Source organism: Passer domesticus, chromosome 7 (assembly GCF_036417665.1).
Source record: "Passer domesticus isolate bPasDom1 chromosome 7, bPasDom1.hap1, whole genome shotgun sequence".
Taxonomy (NCBI): domain Eukaryota; kingdom Metazoa; phylum Chordata; class Aves; order Passeriformes; family Passeridae; genus Passer; species Passer domesticus.
The window spans coordinates 23,957,253-23,980,212 of NC_087480.1; positions in this window are offsets into that span (position 1 = coordinate 23,957,253).

A 22,960-nucleotide genomic window follows, 5' to 3' on the forward strand; every position below is an offset into this window, starting at 1 on the left:
CGTTTCTTGCCTTCTGCATCTCAGCAAAATGCTTTCCCACTAGGTCTAGCAAGGAGAAACTGTGGCAGCTGAGTAGATGTAGCCCGGCCCGCCCTTTGAAGTTGACAAGTTCTTGGCATCTCAGAGCCTCAAGGGAAGAGCAAGGTTATCTATGGTAGGCTGGGGCGGAACTAGCAGCAAGCAGAGCAAAGTTGTCCAAGAATAGCTTCCATTGGAATGCTAATGGCAATTGAAGAGGCAGGCCAGTGGCAAGCCACTAGCTTCTAGCAGTTTGAAAGTTGCAGACACAGTGCAGGTGTTGTGCGGCTTCCTTCTTGGCCTCCTAGAATGTGCCGCGCTCTCTGTGTCTTGCTTGCCAATATGTTGCTGTGTTCCTCTTATTGTTTGGTTTGTTTTGATTTGTTTTGATGATGTTTTGGCGGGTTTTCGGAATGTTTTGGTTGGGTTTTAGAATGTTTTGTATTCTCTTGAGTTGTTTTTATTGTGTTGGCTTGTTTTGGAACGTTTGGATTCTTTTTGGCGGGTTTTTGGAATGTTTTGGCGGGTGTTCGGAATGTTTTGAGTAGTTTTGATGGGTTTTGAAATATTTTGGCGGGTTTTTAGAAGGTTTCTATTTGTTTTGATTTGTTTTGATTCTGTTTAGCCCAGTTTTTGGTGTGTTTGGATTAGCTTTGGTGGGCTTTATCATGTTTTGTCAGGTTTTTTCGAATGTATTGATCACTTCTGTCTGGTTTTCTATTTTGGCGGGTTTGAAAATATTTTTGGATGAGTTTTGGCGGGTTTTCAAAGATTTTGGCTCTTTGCGCAGAGATGACGGTGCCGGTTGCGGTGCGCTCCGGGGCGCTCCTTCTGCGGAAAGACGCCTGGCAGCGGCACTTGGGACAGCTCCGCGTCTCCGTATTGTGCGTTTCTTGCCTTCTGCATCTCAGCAAAATGCTTTCCCACTAGGTCTAGCAAGGAGAAACTGTGGCAGCTGAGTAGATGTAGCCCGGCCCGCCCTTTGAAGTTGACAAGTTCTTGGCATCTCAGAGCCTCAAGGGAAGAGCAAGGTTATCTATGGTTGGCTGGGGCGGAACTAGCAGCAAGCAGAGCAAAGTTGTCCAAGAATAGCTTCCATTGGAATGCTAATGGCAATTGAAGAGGCAGGCCAGTGGCAAGCCACTAGCTTCTAGCAGTTTGAAAGTTGCAGACACAGTGCAGGTGTTGTGCGGCTTCCTTCTTGGCCTCCTAGAAGGTGCCGCGCTCTCTGTGTCTTGCTTGCCAATATGTTGCCGTGTTCCTCTTATTGTTTGGTTTGTTTTGATTTGTTTTTATGATGTTTTGGTGGATTTTGGAATGTTTTGGTTGGTTTTGATTTGTTTTTATGATGTTTTGCCAAGTTTTTTGAATGTTTTGATCAGTTCTGGCTGGTTTTCTAATGTTTTGGCATCTTTTCAGAATGTTTTGATGAGTTTTGCGGGTCTAAATTATTTTGGCGGGTTTTCGGAATATTTTGGTTGGTTTTGATTTGTTTTTATGATGTTTTGGCGGGTTTTCGGAATGTTTTGGTTGGGTTTTAGAATGTTTTGTATTCTCTTGAGTTGTTTTTATTGTGTTGGCAGGTTTTGCAATGTTTGGATTCCTTTTGGCAGGTGTTCGGAATGTTTTGGCGGGTGTTCGGAATGTTTTGAGTAGTTTTGATGGGTTTTGAAATATTTTGGCTGGTTTTTAGAAGGTTTCTATTTGTTTTGATTTGTTTTGATTCTGTTTAGCCCAGTTTTTGGTGTGTTTGGATTAGCTTTGGTGGGCTTTATCATGTTTTGTCAGGTTTTTTCGAATGTATTGATCACTTCTGTCTGGTTTTCTATTTTGGCGGGTTTGAAAATATTTTTGGATGAGTTTTGGCGGGTTTTCAAAGATTTTGGCTCTTTGCGCAGAGATGACGGTGCCGGTTGCGGTGCGCTCCGGGGCGCTCCTTCTGCGGAAAGACGCCTGGCAGCGGCACTTGGGACAGCTCCGCGTCTCCGTATTGTGCGTTTCTTGCCTTCTGCATCTCAGCAAAATGCTTTCCCACTAGGTCTAGCAAGGAGAAACTGTGGCAGCTGAGTAGATGTAGCCCGGCCCGCCCTTTGAAGTTGACAAGTTCTTGGCATCTCAGAGCCTCAAGGGAAGAGCAAGGTTATCTATGGTTGGATGGGGCGGAACTAGCAGCAAGCAGAGCAAAGTTGTCCAAGAATAGCTTCCATTGGAATGCTAATGGCAATTGAAGAGGCAGGCCAGTGGCAAGCCACTAGCTTCTAGCAGTTTGAAAGTTGCAGACACAGTGCAGGTGTTGTGCGGCTTCCTTCTTGGCCTCCTAGAATGTGCCGCGCTCTCTGTGTCTTGCTTGCCAATATGTTGCCGTGTTCCTCTTATTGTTTGGTTTGTTTTGATTTGTTTTTATGATGTTTTGGTGGATTTTGGAATGTTTTGGTTGGTTTTGATTTGTTTTTATGATGTTTTGCCAAGTTTTTTGAATGTTTTGATCAGTTCTGGCTGGTTTTCTAATGTTTTGGCATCTTTTCAGAATGTTTTGATGAGTTTTGCGGGTCTAAATTATTTTGTCGGGTTTTCGGAATATTTTGGTTGGTTTTGATTTGTTTTTATGATGTTTTGGCGGGTTTTCGGAATGTTTTGGTTGGGTTTTAGAATGTTTTGTATTCTCTTGAGTTGTTTTTATTGTGTTGGCAGGTTTTGCAATGTTTGGATTCCTTTTGGCAGGTGTTCGGAATGTTTTGGCGGGTGTTCGGAATGTTTTGATTAGTTTTGACGGGTTTTGAAATATTTTGGCCGGTTTTTAGAAGGTTTCGATTTGTTTTGATTAGTTTTGATTCTGTTTAGCCCAGTTTTTGGTGTGTTTGGATTAGCTTTGGTGGGCTTTATCATGTTTTGTCAGGTTTTTTCGAATGTATTGATCACTTCTGTCTGGTTTTCTATTTCTGGCGGGTTTGAAAATATTTTTGGATGAGTTTTGCCGGGTTTTCAAAGATTTTGGCTCTTTGCGCAGAGATGACGGTGCCGGTTGCGGTGCGCTCCGGGGCGCTCCTTCTGCGGAAAGACGCCTGGCAGCGGCACTTGGGATAGCTCCGCGTCTCCGTATTCTGCGTTTCTTGCCTTCTGCATCTCAGCAAAATGCTTTCCCACTAGGTCTAGCAAGGAGAAACTGTGGCAGCTGAGTAGATGTAGCCCGGCCCGCCCTTTGAAGTTGACAAGTTCTTGGCATCTCAGAGCCTCAAGGGAAGAGCAAGGTTATCTATGGTAGGCTGGGGCGGAACTAGCAGCAAGCAGAGCAAAGTTGTCCAAGAATAGCTTCCATTGGAATGCTAATGGCAATTGAAGAGGCAGGCCAGTGGCAAGCCACTAGCTTCTAGCAGTTTGAAAGTTGCAGACACAGTGCAGGTGTTGTGGGGCTTCCTTCTTGGCCTCCTAGAATGTGCCGCGCTCTCTGTGTCTTGCTTGCCAATATGTTGCCGTGTTCCTCTTATTGTTTGGTTTGTTTTGATTTGTTTTGATGATGTTTTGGCGGGTTTTCGGAATGTTTTGGTTGGGTTTTAGAATGTTTTGTATTCTCTTGAGTTGTTTTTATTGTGTTGGCTTGTTTTGGAACGTTTGGATTCCTTTTGGCGGGTTTTTGGAATGTTTTGGCGGGTGTTCGGAATGTTTTGGTTAGTTTTGATGGGTTTTGAAATATTTTGGCGGGTTTTTAGAAGGTTTCTATTTGTTTTGATTTGTTTTGATTCTGTTTAGCCCAGTTTTTGGTGTGTTTGGATTAGCTTTGGTGGGCTTTATCATGTTTTGTCAGGTTTTTTCGAATGTATTGATCACTTCTGTCTTGTTTTCTATTTTGGCGGGTTTGAAAATATTTTTGGATGAGTTTTGGCGGGTTTTCAAAGATTTTGGCTCTTTGCGCAGAGATGACGGTGCCGGTTGCGGTGCGCTCCGGGGCGCTCCTTCTGCGGAAAGACGCCTGGCAGCGGCACTTGGGACAGCTCCGCGTCTCCGTATTGTGCGTTTCTTGCCTTCTGCATCTCAGCAAAATGCTTTCCCACTAGGTCTAGCAAGGAGAAACTGTGGCAGCTGAGTAGATGTAGCCCGGCCCGCCCTTTGAAGTTGACAAGTTCTTGGCATCTCAGAGCCTCAAGGGAAGAGCAAGGTTATCTATGGTAGGCTGGGGCGGAACTAGCAGCAAGCAGAGCAAAGTTGTCCAAGAATAGCTTCCATTGGAATGCTAATGGCAATTGAAGAGGCAGGCCAGTGGCAAGCCACTAGCTTCTAGCAGTTTGAAAGTTGCAGACACAGTGCAGGTGTTGTGCGGCTTCCTTCTTGGCCTCCTAGAATGTGCCGCGCTCTCTGTGTCTTGCTTGCCAATATGTTGCCGTGTTCCTCTTATTGTTTGGTTTGTTTTGATTTGTTTTTATGATGTTTTGGTGGATTTTGGAATGTTTTGGTTGGTTTTGATTTGTTTTTATGATGTTTTGCCAAGTTTTTTGAATGTTTTGATCAGTTCAGGCTGGTTTTCTAATGTTTTGGCATCTTTTCAGAATGTTTTGATGAGTTTTGCGGGTCTAAATTATTTTGGCGGGTTTTCGGAATATTTTGGTTGGTTTTGATTTGTTTTGATGATGTTTTGGCGGGTTTTTGGAATGTTTTGGTTGGGTTTTAGAATGTTTTGTATTCTCTTGAGTTGTTTTTATTGTGTTGGCAGGTTTTGCAATGTTTGGATTCCTTTTGGCAGGTGTTCGGAATGTTTTGGCGGGTGTTCGGAATGTTTTGATTAGTTTTGACGGGTTTTGAAATATTTTGGCCGGTTTTTAGAAGGTTTCGATTTGTTTTGATTTGTTTTGATTCTGTTTAGCCCAGTTTTTGGTGTGTTTGGATTAGCTTTGGTGGGCTTTATCATGTTTTGTCAGGTTTTTTCGAATGTATTGATCACTTCTGTCTGGTTTTCTATTTCTGGCGGGTTTGAAAATATTTTTGGATGAGTTTTGGCGGGTTTTCAAAGATTTTGGCTCTTTGCGCAGAGATGACGGTGCCGGTTGCGGTGCGCTCCGGGGCGCTCCTTCTGCGGAAAGACGCCTGGCAGCGGCACTTGGGACAGCTCCGCGTCTCCGTATTCTGCGTTTCTTGCCTTCTGCATCTCAGCAAAATGCTTTCCCACTAGGTCTAGCAAGGAGAAACTGTGGCAGCTGAGTAGATGTAGCCCGGCCCGCCCTTTGAAGTTGACAAGTTCTTGGCATCTCAGAGCCTCAAGGGAAGAGCAAGGTTATCTATGGTAGGCTGGGGCGGAACTAGCAGCAAGCAGAGCAAAGTTGTCCAAGAATAGCTTCCATTGGAATGCTAATGGCAATTGAAGAGGCAGGCCAGTGGCAAGCCACTAGCTTCTAGCAGTTTGAAAGTTGCAGACACAGTGCAGGTGTTGTGCGGCTTCCTTCTTGGCCTCCTAGAAGGTGCCGCGCTCTCTGTGTCTTGCTTGCCAATATGTTGCCGTGTTCCTCTTATTGTTTGGTTTGTTTTGATTTGTTTTGATGATGTTTTGGCGGGTTTTCGGAATGTTTTGGATGGTTTTGATTTGTTTTTATGATGTTTTGCCAAGTTTTTTGAATGTTTTGATCAGTTCTGGCTGGTTTTCTAATGTTTTGGCATCTTTTCAGAATGTTTTAATGAGTTTTGCGGGTCTAAATTATTTTGGCGGGTTTTCGGAATATTTTGGTTGGTTTTGATTTGTTTTTATGATGTTTTGGCGGGTTTTCGGAATGTTTTGGTTGGGTTTTAGAATGTTTTGTATTCTCTTGTGTTGTTTTTATTGTGTTGGCAGGTTGTGGAACATTTGGATTCCTTTTGGCGGGTTTTAAAATATTTTGGCAGGTATTTGGAATGTTTTGGTTTGCTTTCATTTGTTTTGATTATGTTTTGGCAAGTTATTGAAAATTTTGATCACTTCTGACTGGTTTTCTAGTATTTTGGCATCTTTTCAGAATGTTTTGATCAGTTTTGGCGGGTTCTAAACTATTTTGTCAGGTTTTTGGAATTTTTTGGTTGGTTTTGATTTGTTTTTATGATGTTTTGCCAAGTTTTTTGAATGTTTTGATCAGTTCAGGCTGGTTTTCTAATGTTTTGGCATCTTTTCAGAATGTTTTAATGAGTTTTGCGGGTCTAAATTATTTTGGCGGCTTTTCGGAATATTTTGGTTGGTTTTGATTTTTTTTTTATGATGTTTTGGCGGGTTTTTGGAATGTTTAGGCGGGTGTTCGGAATGTTTTGGCGGGTGTTCGGAATGTTTTGGCGGGTATTCGGAATGTTTTGATTCGTTTTGACGGGTTTTGAAATATTTTGGCCGGTTTTTAGAAGGTTTCGATTTGTTTTGATTTGTTTTGATTCTGTTTAGCCCAGTTTTTGGTGTGTTTGGATTAGCTTTGGTGGGCTTTATCATGTTTTGTCAGGTTTTTTCGAATGTATTGATCACTTCTGTCTGGTTTTCTATTTCTGGCGGGTTTGAAAATATTTTTGGATGAGTTTTGGCGGGTTTTCAAAGATTTTGGCTCTTTGCGCAGAGATGACGGTGCCGGTTGCGGTGCGCTCCGGGGCGCTCCTTCTGCGGAAAGACGCCTGGCAGCGGCACTTGGGACAGCTCCGCGTCTCCGTATTGTGCGTTTCTTGCCTTCTGCATCTCAGCAAAATGCTTTCCCACTAGGTCTAGCAAGGAGAAACTGTGGCAGCTGAGTAGATGTAGCCCGGCCCGCCCTTTGAAGTTGACAAGTTCTTGGCATCTCAGAGCCTCAAGGGAAGAGCAAGGTTATCTATGGTAGGCTGGGGCGGAACTAGCAGCAAGCAGAGCAAAGTTGTCCAAGAATAGCTTCCATTGGAATGCTAATGGCAATTGAAGAGGCAGGCCAGTGGCAAGCCACTAGCTTCTAGCAGTTTGAAAGTTGCAGACACAGTGCAGGTGTTGTGCGGCTTCCTTCTTGGCCTCCTAGAAGGTGCCGCGCTCTCTGTGTCTTGCTTGCCAATATGTTGCCGTGTTCCTCTTATTGTTTGGTTTGTTTTGATTTGTTTTGATGATGTTTTGGCGGCTTTTCGGAATGTTTTGGTTGGTTTTGATTTGTTTTTATGATGTTTTGCCAAGTTTTTTGAATGTTTTGATCAGTTCTGGCTGGTTTTCTAATGTTTTGGCATCTTTTCAGAATGTTTTGATGAGTTTTGCGGGTCTAAATTATTTTGGCGGGTTTTCGGAATATTTTGGTTGGTTTTGATTTGTTTTTATGATGTTTTGGCGGGTTTTCGGAATGTTTTGGTTGGGTTTTAGAATGTTTTGTATTCTCTTGTGTTGTTTTTATTGTGTTGGCAGGTTGTGGAACATTTGGATTCCTTTTGGCGGTTTTTAAAATATTTTGGCGGGTATTTGGAATGTTTTGGTTTGCTTTCATTTGTTTTGATTATGTTTTGGCAAGTTATTGAAAATTTTGATCACTTCTGACTGGTTTTCTAGTATTTTGGCATCTTTTCAGAATGTTTTGATCAGTTTTGGCGGGTTCTAAACTATTTTGTCAGGTTTTTGGAATTTTTTGGTTGGTTTTGATTTGTTTTTATGATGTTTTGCCAAGTTTTTTGAATGTTTTGATCAGTTCAGGCTGGTTTTCTAATGTTTTGGCATCTTTTCAGAATGTTTTAATGAGTTTTGCGGGTCTAAATTATTTTGGCGGCTTTTCGGAATATTTTGGTTGGTTTTGATTTTTTTTTTATGATGTTTTGGCGGGTTTTTGGAATGTTTTGGCGGGTATTTGGAATGTTTTGGCGGGTGTTCGGAATGTTTTGGCGGGTATTCGGAATGTTTTGATTCGTTTTGACGGGTTTTGAAATATTTTGGCCGGTTTTTAGAAGGTTTCGATTTGTTTTGATTTGTTTTGATTCTGTTTAGCCCAGTTTTTGGTGTGTTTGGATTAGCTTTGGTGGGCTTTATCATGTTTTGTCAGGTTTTTTCGAATGTATTGATCACTTCTGTCTGGTTTTCTATTTCTGGCGGGTTTGAAAATATTTTTGGATGAGTTTTGGCGGGTTTTCAAAGATTTTGGCTCTTTGCGCAGAGATGACGGTGCCGGTTGCGGTGCGCTCCGGGGCGCTCCTTCTGCGGAAAGACGCCTGGCAGCGGCACTTGGGACAGCTCCGCGTCTCCGTATTGTGCGTTTCTTGCCTTCTGCATCTCAGCAAAATGCTTTCCCACTAGGTCTAGCAAGGAGAAACTGTGGCAGCTGAGTAGATGTAGCCCGGCCCGCCCTTTGAAGTTGACAAGTTCTTGGCATCTCAGAGCCTCAAGGGAAGAGCAAGGTTATCTATGGTAGGCTGGGGCGGAACTAGCAGCAAGCAGAGCAAAGTTGTCCAAGAATAGCTTCCATTGGAATGCTAATGGCAATTGAAGAGGCAGGCCAGTGGCAAGCCACTAGCTTCTAGCAGTTTGAAAGTTGCAGACACAGTGCAGGTGTTGTGCGGCTTCCTTCTTGGCCTCCTAGAAGGTGCCGCGCTCTCTGTGTCTTGCTTGCCAATATGTTGCCGTGTTCCTCTTATTGTTTGGTTTGTTTTGATTTGTTTTGATGATGTTTTGGCGGGTTTTCGGAATGTTTTGGTTGGTTTTGATTTGTTTTTATGATGTTTTGCCAAGTTTTTTGAATGTTTTGATCAGTTCTGGCTGGTTTTCTAATGTTTTGGCATCTTTTCAGAATGTTTTGATGAGTTTTGCGGGTCTAAATTATTTTGTCGGGTTTTCGGAATATTTTGGTTGGTTTTGATTTGTTTTTATGATGTTTTGGCGGGTTTTCGGAATGTTTTGGTTGGGTTTTAGAATGTTTTGTATTCTCTTGTGTTGTTTTTATTGTGTTGGCAGGTTGTGGAACATTTGGATTCCTTTTGGCGGTTTTTAAAATATTTTGGCGGGTATTTGGAATGTTTTGGTTTGCTTTCATTTGTTTTGATTATGTTTTGGCAAGTTATTGAAAATTTTGATCACTTCTGACTGGTTTTCTAGTATTTTGGCATCTTTTCAGAATGTTTTGATCAGTTTTGGCGGGTTCTAAACTATTTTGTCAGGTTTTTGGAATTTTTTGGTTGGTTTTGATTTGTTTTTATGATGTTTTGCCAAGTTTTTTGAATGTTTTGATCAGTTCAGGCTGGTTTTCTAATGTTTTGGCATCTTTTCAGAATGTTTTAATGAGTTTTGCGGGTCTAAATTATTTTGGCGGCTTTTCGGAATATTTTGGTTGGTTTTGATTTTTTTTTTATGATGTTTTGGCGGGTTTTTGGAATGTTTTGGCGGGTATTTGGAATGTTTTGGCGGGTGTTCGGAATGTTTTGGCGGGTATTCGGAATGTTTTGATTCGTTTTGACGGGTTTTGAAATATTTTGGCCGGTTTTTAGAAGGTTTCGATTTGTTTTGATTTGTTTTGATTCTGTTTAGCCCAGTTTTTGGTGTGTTTGGATTAGCTTTGGTGGGCTTTATCATGTTTTGTCAGGTTTTTTCGAATGTATTGATCACTTCTGTCTGGTTTTCTATTTCTGGCGGGTTTGAAAATATTTTTGGATGTGTTTTGGCGGGTTTTCAAAGATTTTGGCTCTTTGCGCAGAGATGACGGTGCCGGTTGCGGTGCGCTCCGGGGCGGTCCTTCTGCGGAAAGACGCCTGGCAGCGGCACTTGGGACAGCTCCGCGTCTCCGTATTGTGCGTTTCTTGCCTTCTGCATCTCAGCAAAATGCTTTCCCACTAGGTCTAGCAAGGAGAAACTGTGGCAGCTGAGTAGATGTAGCCCGGCCCGCCCTTTGAAGTTGACAAGTTCTTGGCATCTCAGAGCCTCAAGGGAAGAGCAAGGTTATCTATGGTAGGCTGGGGCGGAACTAGCAGCAAGCAGAGCAAAGTTGTCCAAGAATAGCTTCCATTGGAATGCTAATGGCAATTGAAGAGGCAGGCCAGTGGCAAGCCACTAGCTTCTAGCAGTTTGAAAGTTGCAGACACAGTGCAGGTGTTGTGCGGCTTCCTTCTTGGCCTCCTAGAAGGTGCCGCGCTCTCTGTGTCTTGCTTGCCAATATGTTGCCGTGTTCCTCTTATTGTTTGGTTTGTTTTGATTTGTTTTGATGATGTTTTGGCGGGTTTTCGGAATGTTTTGGTTGGTTTTGATTTGTTTTTATGATGTTTTGCCAAGTTTTTTGAATGTTTTGATCAGTTCTGGCTGGTTTTCTAATGTTTTGGCATCTTTTCAGAATGTTTTGATGAGTTTTGCGGGTCTAAATTATTTTGTCGGGTTTTCGGAATATTTTGGTTGGTTTTGATTTGTTTTTATGATGTTTTGGCGGGTTTTCGGAATGTTTTGGTTGGGTTTTAGAATGTTTTGTATTCTCTTGTGTTGTTTTTATTGTGTTGGCAGGTTGTGGAACATTTGGATTCCTTTTGGCGGGTTTTAAAATATTTTGGCGGGTATTTGGAATGTTTTGGTTTGCTTTCATTTGTTTTGATTATGTTTTGGCAAGTTATTGAATGTTTCGATCACTTCTGACTGGTTTTCTAGTATTTTGGCATCTTTTCAGAATGTTTTGATCCGTTTTGGCGGGTTCTAAACTATTTTGTCAGGTTTTTGGAATTTTTTGGTTGGTTTTGATTTGTTTTTATGATGTTTTGCCAAGTTTTTTGAATGTTTTGATCAGTTCTGGCTGGTTTTCTAATGTTTTGGCATCTTTTCAGAATGTTTTAATGAGTTTTGCGGGTCTAAATTATTTTGGCGGCTTTTCGGAATATTTTGGTTGGTTTTGATTTTTTTTTTATGATGTTTTGGCGGGTTTTTGGAATGTTTTGGCGGGTATTTGGAATGTTTTGGCGGGTGTTCGGAATGTTTTGGCGGGTATTCGGAATGTTTTGATTCGTTTTGACGGGTTTTGAAATATTTTGGCCGGTTTTTAGAAGGTTTCGATTTGTTTTGATTTGTTTTGATTCTGTTTAGCCCAGTTTTTGGTGTGTTTGGATTAGCTTTGGTGGGCTTTATCATGTTTTGTCAGGTTTTTTCGAATGTATTGATCACTTCTGTCTGGTTTTCTATTTTGGCGGGTTTGAAAATATTTTTGGATGAGTTTTGGCGGGTTTTCAAATATTTTGGCTCTTTGCGCAGAGATGACGGTGCCGGTTGCGGTGCGCTCCGGGGCGCTCCTTCTGCGGAAAGACGCCTGGCAGCGGCACTTGGGACAGCTCCGCGTCTCCGTATTCTGCATTTCTTGCCTTCTGCATCTCAGCAAAATGCTTTCCCACTAGGTCTAGCAAGGAGAAACTGTGGCAGCTGAGTAGATGTAGCCCGGCCCGCCCTTTGAAGTTGACAAGTTCTTGGCATCTCAGAGCCTCAAGGGAAGAGCAAGGTTATCTATGGTAGGCTGGGGCGGAACTAGCAGCAAGCAGAGCAAAGTTGTCCAAGAATAGCTTCCATTGGAATGCTAATGGCAATTGAAGAGGCAGGCCAGTGGCAAGCCACTAGCTTCTAGCAGTTTGAAAGTTGCAGACACAGTGCAGGTGTTGTGCGGCTTCCTTCTTGGCCTCCTAGAATGTGCCGCGCTCTCTGTGTCTTGCTTGCCAATATGTTGCCGTGTTCCTCTTATTGTTTGGTTTGTTTTGATTTGTTTTTATGATGTTTTGGCGGGTTTTCGGAATGTTTTGGTTGGTTTTGATTTGTTTTTATGATGTTTTGCCAAGTTTTTTGAATGTTTTGATCAGTTCTGGCTGGTTTTCTAATGTTTTGGCATCTTTTCAGAATGTTTTGAGTAGTTTTGCGGGTCTAAATTATTTTGGCGGGTTTTCGGAATATTTTGGTTGGTTTTGATTTGTTTTTATGATGTTTTGGCGGGTTTTCGGAATGTTTTGGTTGGGTTTTAGAATGTTTTGTTTTCTCTTGTGTTGTTTTTATTGTGTTGGCAGGTTGTGGAACATTTGGATTCCTTTTGGCGGGTTTTAAAATATTTTGGCGGGTATTTGGAATGTTTTGGTTTGCTTTCATTTGTTTTGATTATGTTTTGGCAAGTTATTGAAAATTTTGATCACTTCTGACTGGTTTTCTAGTATTTTGGCATCTTTTCAGAATGTTTTGATCCGTTTTGGCGGGTTCTAAACTATTTTGTCAGGTTTTTGGAATTTTTTGGTTGGTTTTGATTTGTTTTTATGATGTTTTGCCAAGTTTTTTGAATGTTTTGATCAGTTCAGGCTGGTTTTCTAATGTTTTGGCATCTTTTCAGAATGTTTTAATGAGTTTTGCGGGTCTAAATTATTTTGGCGGCTTTTCGGAATATTTTGGTTGGTTTTGATTTTTTTTTTATGATGTTTTGGCGGGTTTTTGGAATGTTTTGGCGGGTATTTGGAATGTTTTGGCGGGTGTTCGGAATGTTTTGGCGGGTATTCGGAATGTTTTGATTCGTTTTGACGGGTTTTGAAATATTTTGGCCGGTTTTTAGAAGGTTTCGATTTGTTTTGATTTGTTTTGATTCTGTTTAGCCCAGTTTTTGGTGTGTTTGGATTAGCTTTGGTGGGCTTTATCATGTTTTGTCAGGTTTTTTCGAATGTATTGATCACTTCTGTCTGGTTTTCTATTTCTGGCGGGTTTGAAAATATTTTTGGATGAGTTTTGGCGGGTTTTCAAAGATTTTGGCTCTTTGCGCAGAGATGACGGTGCCGGTTGCGGTGCGCTCCGGGGCGGTCCTTCTGCGGAAAGACGCCTGGCAGCGGCACTTGGGACAGCTCCGCGTCTCCGTATTGTGCGTTTCTTGCCTTCTGCATCTCAGCAAAATGCTTTCCCACTAGGTCTAGCAAGGAGAAACTGTGGCAGCTGAGTAGATGTAGCCCGGCCCGCCCTTTGAAGTTGACAAGTTCTTGGCATCTCAGAGCCTCAAGGGAAGAGCAAGGTTATCTATGGTAGGCTGGGGCGGAACTAGCAGCAAGCAGAGCAAAGTTGTCCAAGAATAGCTTCCATTGGAATGCTAATGGCAATTGAAGAGGCAGGCCTGTGGCAAGCCACTAGCTTCTAGCAGTTTGAAAGTTGCAGACACAGTGCAGGTGTTGTGCGGCTTCCTTCTTGGCCTCCTAGAAGGTGCCGCGCTCTCCGTCTCTTGCGTGCCAATATGTTGCCGTGTTCCTCTTATTGTTTGGTTTGTTTTGATTTGTTTTGATGATGTTTTGGCGGGTTTTCGGAATGTTTTGGTTGGTTTTGATTTGTTTTTATGATGTTTTGCCAAGTTTTTTGAATGTTTTGATCAGTTCTGGCTGGTTTTCTAATGTTTTGGCATCTTTTCAGAATGTTTTGATGAGTTTTGCGGGTCTAAATTATTTTGGCGGGTTTTCGGAATATTTTGGTTGGTTTTGATTTGTTTTTATGATGTTTTGGCGGGTTTTCGGAATGTTTTGGTTGAGTTTTAGAATGTTTTGTTTTCTCTTGTGTTGTTTTTATTGTGTTGGCAGGTTGTGGAACATTTGGATTCCTTTTGGCGGGTTTTAAAATATTTTGGCAGGTATTTGGAATGTTTTGGTTTGCTTTCATTTGTTTTGATTATGTTTTGGCAAGTTATTGAAAATTTTGATCACTTCTGACTGGTTTTCTAGTATTTTGGCATCTTTTCAGAATGTTTTGATCCGTTTTGGCGGGTTCTAAACTATTTTGTCAGGTTTTTGGAATTTTTTGGTTGGTTTTGATTTGTTTTTATGATGTTTTGCCAAGTTTTTTGAATGTTTTGATCAGTTCAGGCTGGTTTTCTAATGTTTTGGCATCTTTTCAGAATGTTTTAATGTGTTTTGCGGGTCTAAATTATTTTGGCGGCTTTTCGGAATATTTTGGTTGGTTTTGATTTTTTTTTTATGATGTTTTGGCGGGTTTTTGGAATGTTTTGGCGGGTATTTGGAATGTTTAGGCGGGTGTTCGGAATGTTTTGGCGGGTATGCGGAATGTTTTGATTAGTTTTGACGGGTTTTGAAATATTTTGGCCGGTTTTTAGAAGGTTTCGATTTGTTTTGATTAGTTTTGATTCTGTTTAGCCCAGTTTTTGGTGTGTTTGGATTAGCTTTGGTGGGCTTTATCATGTTTTGTCAGGTTTTTTCGAATGTATTGATCACTTCTGTCTGGTTTTCTATTTCTGGCGGGTTTGAAAATATTTTTGGATGAGTTTTGGCGGGTTTTCAAAGATTTTGGCTCTTTGCGCAGAGATGACGGTGCCGGTTGCGGTGCGCTCCGGGGCGCTCCTTCTGCGGAAAGACGCCTGGCAGCGGCACTTGGGACAGCTCCGCGTCTCCGTATTCTGCGTTTCTTGCCTTCTGCATCTCAGCAAAATGCTTTCCCACTAGGTCTAGCAAGGAGAAACTGTGGCAGCTGAGTAGATGTAGCCCGGCCCGCCCTTTGAAGTTGACAAGTTCTTGGCATCTCAGAGCCTCAAGGGAAGAGCAAGGTTATCTATGGTAGGCTGGGGCGGAACTAGCAGCAAGCAGAGCAAAGTTGTCCAAGAATAGCTTCCATTGGAATGCTAATGGCAATTGAAGAGGCAGGCCAGTGGCAAGCCACTAGCTTCTAGCAGTTTGAAAGTTGCAGACACAGTGCAGGTGTTGTGCGGCTTCCTTCTTGGCCTCCTAGAATGTGCCGCGCTCTCTGTGTCTTGCTTGCCAATATGTTGCCGTGTTCCTCTTATTGTTTGGTTTGTTTTGATTTGTTTTGATGATGTTTTGGCGGGTTTTCGGAATGTTTTGGTTGGTTTTGATTTGTTTTTATGATGTTTTGCCAAGTTTTTTGAATGTTTTGATCAGTTCTGGCTGGTTTTCTAATGTTTTGGCATCTTTTCAGAATGTTTTGAGTAGTTTTGCGGGTCTAAATTATTTTGGCGGGTTTTCGGAATATTTTGGTTGGTTTTGATTTGTTTTTATGATGTTTTGGCGGGTTTTCGGAATGTTTTGGTTGGGTTTTAGAATGTTTTGTTTTCTCTTGTGTTGTTTTTATTGTGTTGGCAGGTTGTGGAACATTTGGATTCCTTTTGGCGGGTTTTAAAATATTTTGGCGGGTATTTGGAATGTTTTGGTTTGCTTTCATTTGTTTTGATTATGTTTTGGCAAGTTATTGAAAATTTTGATCACTTCTGACTGGTTTTCTAGTATTTTGGCATCTTTTCAGAATGTTTTGATCCGTTTTGGCGGGTTCTAAACTATTTTGTCAGGTTTTTGGAATTTTTTGGTTGGTTTTGATTTGTTTTTATGATGTTTTGCCAAGTTTTTTGAATGTTTTGATCAGTTCAGGCTGGTTTTCTAATGTTTTGGCATCTTTTCAGAATGTTTTAATGAGTTTTGCGGGTCTAAATTATTTTGGCGGCTTTTCGGAATATTTTGGTTGGTTTTGATTTTTTTTTTATGATGTTTTGGCGGGTTTTTGGAATGTTTTGGCGGGTATTTGGAATGTTTAGGCGGGTGTTCGGAATGTTTTGGCGGGTATGCGGAATGTTTTGATTAGTTTTGACGGGTTTTGAAATATTTTGGCCGGTTTTTAGAAGGTTTCGATTTGTTTTGATTAGTTTTGATTCTGTTTAGCCCAGTTTTTGGTGTGTTTGGATTAGCTTTGGTGGGCTTTATCATGTTTTGTCAGGTTTTTTCGAATGTATTGATCACTTCTGTCTGGTTTTCTATTTCTGGCGGGTTTGAAAATATTTTTGGATGAGTTTTGGCGGGTTTTCAAAGATTTTGGCTCTTTGCGCAGAGATGACGGTGCCGGTTGCGGTGCGCTCCGGGGCGCTCCTTCTGCGGAAAGACGCCTGGCAGCGGCACTTGGGACAGCTCCGCGTCTCCGTATTCTGCGTTTCTTGCCTTCTGCATCTCAGCAAAATGCTTTCCCACTAGGTCTAGCAAGGAGAAACTGTGGCAGCTGAGTAGATGTAGCCCGGCCCGCCCTTTGAAGTTGACAAGTTCTTGGCATCTCAGAGCCTCAAGGGAAGAGCAAGGTTATCTATGGTAGGCTGGGGCGGAACTAGCAGCAAGCAGAGCAAAGTTGTCCAAGAATAGCTTCCATTGGAATGCTAATGGCAATTGAAGAGGCAGGCCAGTGGCAAGCCACTAGCTTCTGGCAGTTTGAAAGTTGCAGACACAGTGAAGGTGTTGTGCGGCTTCCTTCTTGGCCTCCTAGAATGTGCCGCGCTCTCTGTGTCTTGCTTGCCAATATGTTGCCGTGTTCCTCTTATTGTTTGGTTTGTTTTGATTTGTTTTGATGATGTTTTGGCGGGTTTTCGGAATGTTTTGGTTGGTTTTGATTTGTTTTTATGATGTTTTGCCAAGTTTTTTGAATGTTTTGATCAGTTCTGGCTGGTTTTCTAATGTTTTGGCATCTTTTCAGAATGTTTTGAGTAGTTTTGCGGGTCTAAATTATTTTGGCGGGTTTTCGGAATATTTTGGTTGGTTTTGATTTGTTTTTATGATGTTTTGGCGGGTTTTCGGAATGTTTTGACGGGTATTTGGAATGTTTAGGCGGGTGTTCGGAATGTTTTGGCGGGTATTCTGAATGTTTTGATTAGTTTTGACGGGTTTTGAAATATTTTGGCCGGTTTTTAGAAGGTTTCGATTTGTTTTGATTAGTTTTGATTCTGTTTAGCCCAGTTTTTGGTGTGTTTGGATTAGCTTTGGTGGGCTTTATCATGTTTTGTCAGGTTTTTTCGAATGTATTGATCACTTCTGTCTGGTTTTCTATTTCTGGCGGGTTTGAAAATATTTTTGGATGAGTTTTGGCGGGTTTTCAAAGATTTTGGCTCTTTGCGCAGAAATGACGGTGCCGGTTGCGGTGCGCTCCGGGGCGCTCCTTCTGCGGAAAGACGCCTGGCAGCGGCACTTGGGACAGCTCCGCGTCTCCGTATTCTGCGTTTCTTGCCTTCTGCATCTCAGCAAAATGCTTTCCCACTAGGTCTAGCAAGGAGAAACTGTGGCAGCTGAGTAGATGTAGCCCGGCCCGCCCTTTGAAGTTGACAAGTTCTTGGCATCTCAGAGCCTCAAGGGAAGAGCAAGGTTATCTATGGTAGGCTGGGGCGGAACTAGCAGCAAGCAGAGCAAAGTTGTCCAAGAATAGCTTCCATTGGAATGCTAATGGCAATTGAAGAGGCAGGCCAGTGGCAAGCCACTAGCTTCTAGCAGTTTGAAAGTTGCAGACACAGTGCAGGTGTTGTGCGGCTTCCTTCTTGGCCTCCTAGAATGTGCCGCGCTCTCTGTGTCTTGCTTGCCAATATGTTGCCGTGTTCCTCTTATTGTTTGGTTTGTTTTGATTTGTTTTGATGATGTTTTGGCGGGTTTTCGGAATGTTTTGGTTGGTTTTGATTTGTTTTTATGATGTTTTGCCAAGTTTTTTGAATGTTTTGATCAGTTCTGGCTGGTTTTCTAATGTTTTGGCATCTTTTCAGAATGTTTTGAGTAGTTTTGCGGGTCTAAATTATTTTGGCGGGTTTTCGGAATATTTTGGTTGGTTTTGATTTGTTTTTATGATGTTTTGGCGGGTTTTCGGAATGTTTTGGTTGGGTTTTAGAATGTTTTGTTTTCTCTTGTGTTGTTTTTATTGTGTTGGCAGGTTGTGGAACATTTGGATTCCTTTTGGCGGGTTTTAAAATATTTTGGCGGGTATTTGGAATGTTTTGGTTTGCTTTCATTTGTTTTGATTATGTTTTGGCAAGTTATTGAAAATTTTGATCACTTCTGACTGGTTTTCTAGTATTTTGGCATCTTTTCAGAATGTTTTGATCCGTTTTGGCGGGTTCTAAACTATTTTGTCAGGTTTTTGGAATTTTTTGGTTGGTTTTGATTTGTTTTTATGATGTTTTGCCAAGTTTTTTGAATGTTTTGATCAGTTCAGGCTGGTTTTCTAATGTTTTGGCATCTTTTCAGAATGTTTTAATGAGTTTTGCGGGTCTAAATTATTTTGGCGGCTTTTCGGAATATTTTGGTTGGTTTTGATTTTTTTTTTATGATGTTTTGGCGGGTTTTTGGAATGTTTTGGCGGGTATTTGGAATGTTTAGGCGGGTGTTCGGAATGTTTTGGCGGGTATGCGGAATGTTTTGATTAGTTTTGACGGGTTTTGAAATATTTTGGCCGGTTTTTAGAAGGTTTCGATTTGTTTTGATTAGTTTTGATTCTGTTTAGCCCAGTTTTTGGTGTGTTTGGATTAGCTTTGGTGGGCTTTATCATGTTTTGTCAGGTTTTTTCGAATGTATTGATCACTTCTGTCTGGTTTTCTATTTCTGGCGGGTTTGAAAATATTTTTGGATGAGTTTTGGCGGGTTTTCAAAGATTTTGGCTCTTTGCGCAGAGATGACGGTGCCGGTTGCGGTGCGCTCCGGGGCGCTCCTTCTGCGGAAAGACGCCTGGCAGCGGCACTTGGGACAGCTCCGCGTCTCCGTATTCTGCGTTTCTTGCCTTCTGCATCTCAGCAAAATGCTTTCCCACTAGGTCTAGCAAGGAGAAACTGTGGCAGCTGAGTAGATGTAGCCCGGCCCGCCCTTTGAAGTTGACAAGTTCTTGGCATCTCAGAGCCTCAAGGGAAGAGCAAGGTTATCTATGGTAGGCTGGGGCGGAACTAGCAGCAAGCAGAGCAAAGTTGTCCAAGAATAGCTTCCATTGGAATGCTAATGGCAATTGAAGAGGCAGGCCAGTGGCAAGCCACTAGCTTCTGGCAGTTTGAAAGTTGCAGACACAGTGAAGGTGTTGTGCGGCTTCCTTCTTGGCCTCCTAGAATGTGCCGCGCTCTCTGTGTCTTGCTTGCCAATATGTTGCCGTGTTCCTCTTATTGTTTGGTTTGTTTTGATTTGTTTTGATGATGTTTTGGCGGGTTTTCGGAATGTTTTGGTTGGTTTTGATTTGTTTTTATGATGTTTTGCCAAGTTTTTTGAATGTTTTGATCAGTTCTGGCTGGTTTTCTAATGTTTTGGCATCTTTTCAGAATGTTTTGAGTAGTTTTGCGGGTCTAAATTATTTTGGCGGGTTTTCGGAATATTTTGGTTGGTTTTGATTTGTTTTTATGATGTTTTGGCGGGTTTTCGGAATGTTTTGGTTGGGTTTTAGAATGTTTTGTTTTCTCTTGTGTTGTTTTTATTGTGTTGGCAGGTTGTGGAACATTTGGATTCCTTTTGGCGGGTTTTAAAATATTTTGGCGGGTATTTGGAATGTTTTGGTTTGCTTTCATTTGTTTTGATTATGTTTTGGCAAGTTATTGAAAATTTTGATCACTTCTGACTGGTTTTCTAGTATTTTGGCATCTTTTCAGAATGTTTTGATCCGTTTTGGCGGGTTCTAAACTATTTTGTCAGGTTTTTGGAATTTTTTGGTTGGTTTTGATTTGTTTTTATGATGTTTTGCCAAGTTTTTTGAATGTTTTGATCAGTTCAGGCTGGTTTTCTAATGTTTTGGCATCTTTTCAGAATGTTTTAATGAGTTTTGCGGGTCTAAATTATTTTGGCGGCTTTTCGGAATATTTTGGTTGGTTTTGATTTTTTTTTTATGATGTTTTGGCGGGTTTTTGGAATGTTTTGGCGGGTATTTGGAATGTTTAGGCGGGTGTTCGGAATGTTTTGGCGGGTATGCGGAATGTTTTGATTAGTTTTGACGGGTTTTGAAATATTTTGGCCGGTTTTTAGAAGGTTTCGATTTGTTTTGATTAGTTTTGATTCTGTTTAGCCCAGTTTTTGGTGTGTTTGCATTAGCTTTGGTGGGCTTTATCATGTTTTGTCAGGTTTTTTCGAATGTATTGATCACTTCTGTCTGGTTTTCTATTTCTGGCGGGTTTGAAAATATTTTTGGATGAGTTTTGGCGGGTTTTCAAAGATTTTGGCTCTTTGCGCAGAGATGACGGTGCCGGTTGCGGTGCGCTCCGGGGCGCTCCTTCTGCGGAAAGACGCCTGGCAGCGGCACTTGGGACAGCTCCGCGTCTCCGTATTCTGCGTTTCTTGCCTTCTGCATCTCAGCAAAATGCTTTCCCACTAGGTCTAGCAAGGAGAAACTGTGGCAGCTGAGTAGATGTAGCCCGGCCCGCCCTTTGAAGTTGACAAGTTCTTGGCATCTCAGAGCCTCAAGGGAAGAGCAAGGTTATCTATGGTAGGCTGGGGCGGAACTAGCAGCAAGCAGAGCAAAGTTGTCCAAGAATAGCTTCCATTGGAATGCTAATGGCAATTGAAGAGGCAGGCCAGTGGCAAGCCACTAGCTTCTGGCAGTTTGAAAGTTGCAGACACAGTGAAGGTGTTGTGCGGCTTCCTTCTTGGCCTCCTAGAATGTGCCGCGCTCTCTGTGTCTTGCTTGCCAATATGTTGCCGTGTTCCTCTTATTGTTTGGTTTGTTTTGATTTGTTTTGATGATGTTTTGGCGGCTTTTCGGAATGTTTTGGTTGGGTTTTAGAATGTTTTGTATTCTCTTGAGTTGTTTTTATTGTGTTGGCTTGTTTTGGAACGTTTGGATTCCTTTTGGCGGGTTTTTGGAATGTTTTGGCGGGTGTTCGGAATGTTTTGAGTAGTTTTGATGGGTTTTGAAATATTTTGGCGGGTTTTTAGAAGGTTTCTATTTGTTTTGATTTGTTTTGATTCTGTTTAGCCCAGTTTTTGGTGTGTTTGGATTAGCTTTGGTGGGCTTTATCATGTTTTGTCAGGTTTTTTCGAATGTATTGATCACTTCTGTCTGGTTTTCTATTTCTGGCGGGTTTGAAAATATTTTTGGATGAGTTTTGGCGGGTTTTCAAAGATTTTGGCTCTTTGCGCAGAGATGGCGGTGCCGGTTGCGGTGCGCTCCGGGGCGCTCCTTCTGCGGAAAGACGCCTGGCAGCGGCACTTGGGACAGCTCCGCGTCTCCGTATTGTGCGTTTCTTGCCTTCTGCATCTCAGCAAAATGCTTTCCCACTAGGTCTAGCAAGGAGAAACTGTGGCAGCTGAGTAGATGTAGCCCGGCCCGCCCTTTGAAGTTGACAAGTTCTTGGCATCTCAGAGCCTCAAGGGAAGAGCAAGGTTATCTATGGTAGGCTGGGGCGGAACTAGCAGCAAGCAGAGCAAAGTTGTCCAAGAATAGCTTCCATTGGAATGCTAATGGCAATTGAAGAGGCAGGCCAGTGGCAAGCCACTAGCTTCTAGCAGTTTGAAAGTTGCAGACACAGTGCAGGTGTTGTGCGGCTTCCTTCTTGGCCTCCTAGAATGTGCCGCGCTCTCTGTGTCTTGCTTGCCAATATGTTGCTGTGTTCCTCTTATTGTTTGGTTTGTTTTGATTTGTTTTGATGATGTTTTGGCGGGTTTTCGGAATGTTTTGGTTGGGTTTTAGAATGTTTTGTATTCTCTTGAGTTGTTTTTATTGTGTTGGCTTGTTTTGGAACGTTTGGATTATTTTTGGCGGGTTTTTGGAATGTTTTGGCGGGTGTTCGGACTGTTTTGAGTAGTTTTGATGGGTTTTGAAATATTTTGGCGGGTTTTTAGAAGGTTTCTATTTGTTTTGATTTGTTTTGATTCTGTTTAGCCCAGTTTTTGGTGTGTTTGGATTAGCTTTGGTGGGCTTTATCATGTTTTGTCAGGTTTTTTCGAATGTATTGATCACTTCTGTCTGGTTTTCTATTTTGGCGGGTTTGAAAATATTTTTGGATGAGTTTTGGCGGGTTTTCAAAGATTTTGGCTCTTTGCGCAGAGATGACGGTGCCGGTTGCGGTGCGCTCCGGGGCGCTCCTTCTGCGGCAAGACGCCTGGCAGCGGCACTTGGGACAGCTCCGCGTCTCCGTATTGTGCGTTTCTTGCCTTCTGCATCTCAGCAAAATGCTTTCCCACTAGGTCTAGCAAGGAGAAACTGTGGCAGCTGAGTAGATGTAGCCCGGCCCGCCCTTTGAAGTTGACAAGTTCTTGGCATCTCAGAGCCTCAAGGGAAGAGCAAGGTTATCTATGGTTGGCTGGGGCGGAACTAGCAGCAAGCAGAGCAAAGTTGTCCAAGAATAGCTTCCATTGGAATGCTAATGGCAATTGAAGAGGCAGGCCAGTGGCAAGCCACTAGCTTCTAGCAGTTTGAAAGTTGCAGACACAGTGCAGGTGTTGTGCGGCTTCCTTCTTGGCCTCCTAGAATGTGCCGCGCTCTCTGTGTCTTGCTTGCCAATATGTTGCCGTGTTCCTCTTATTGTTTGGTTTGTTTTGATTTGTTTTGATGATGTTTTGGTGGATTTTGGAATGTTTTGGTTGGTTTTGATTTGTTTTTATGATGTTTTGCCAAGTTTTTTGAATATTTTGATCAGTTCTGGCTGGTTTTCTAATGTTTTGGCATCTTTTCAGAATGTTTTGATGAGTTTTGCGGGTCTAAATTATTTTGGCGGGTTTTTGGAATATTTTGGTTGGTTTTGATTTGTTTTGATGATGTTTTGGCGGGTTTTCGGAATGTTTTGGTTGGGTTTTAGAATGTTTTGTATTCTCTTGAGTTGTTTTTATTGTGTTGGCAGGTTTTGCAATGTTTGGATTCCTTTTGGCAGGTGTTCGGAATGTTTTGGCGGGTGTTCGGAATGTTTTGATTAGTTTTGACGGGTTTTGAAATATTTTGGCGGGTTTTTAGAAGGTTTCTATTTGTTTTGATTTGTTTTGATTCTGTTTAGCCCAGTTTTTGGTGTGTTTGGATTAGCTTTGGTGGGCTTTATCATGTTTTGTCAGGTTTTTTCGAATGTATTGATCACTTCTGTCTGGTTTTCTATTTCTGGCGGGTTTGAAAATATTTTTGGATGAGTTTTGGCGGGTTTTCAAAGATTTTGGCTCTTTGCGCAGAGATGACGGTGCCGGTTGCGGTGCGCTCCGGGGCGCTCCTTCTGCGGAAAGACGCCTGGCAGCGGCACTTGGGATAGCTCCGCGTCTCCGTATTGTGCGTTTCTTGCCTTCTGCATCTCAGCAAAATGCTTTCCCACTAGGTCTAGCAAGGAGAAACTGTGGCAGCTGAGTAGATGTAGCC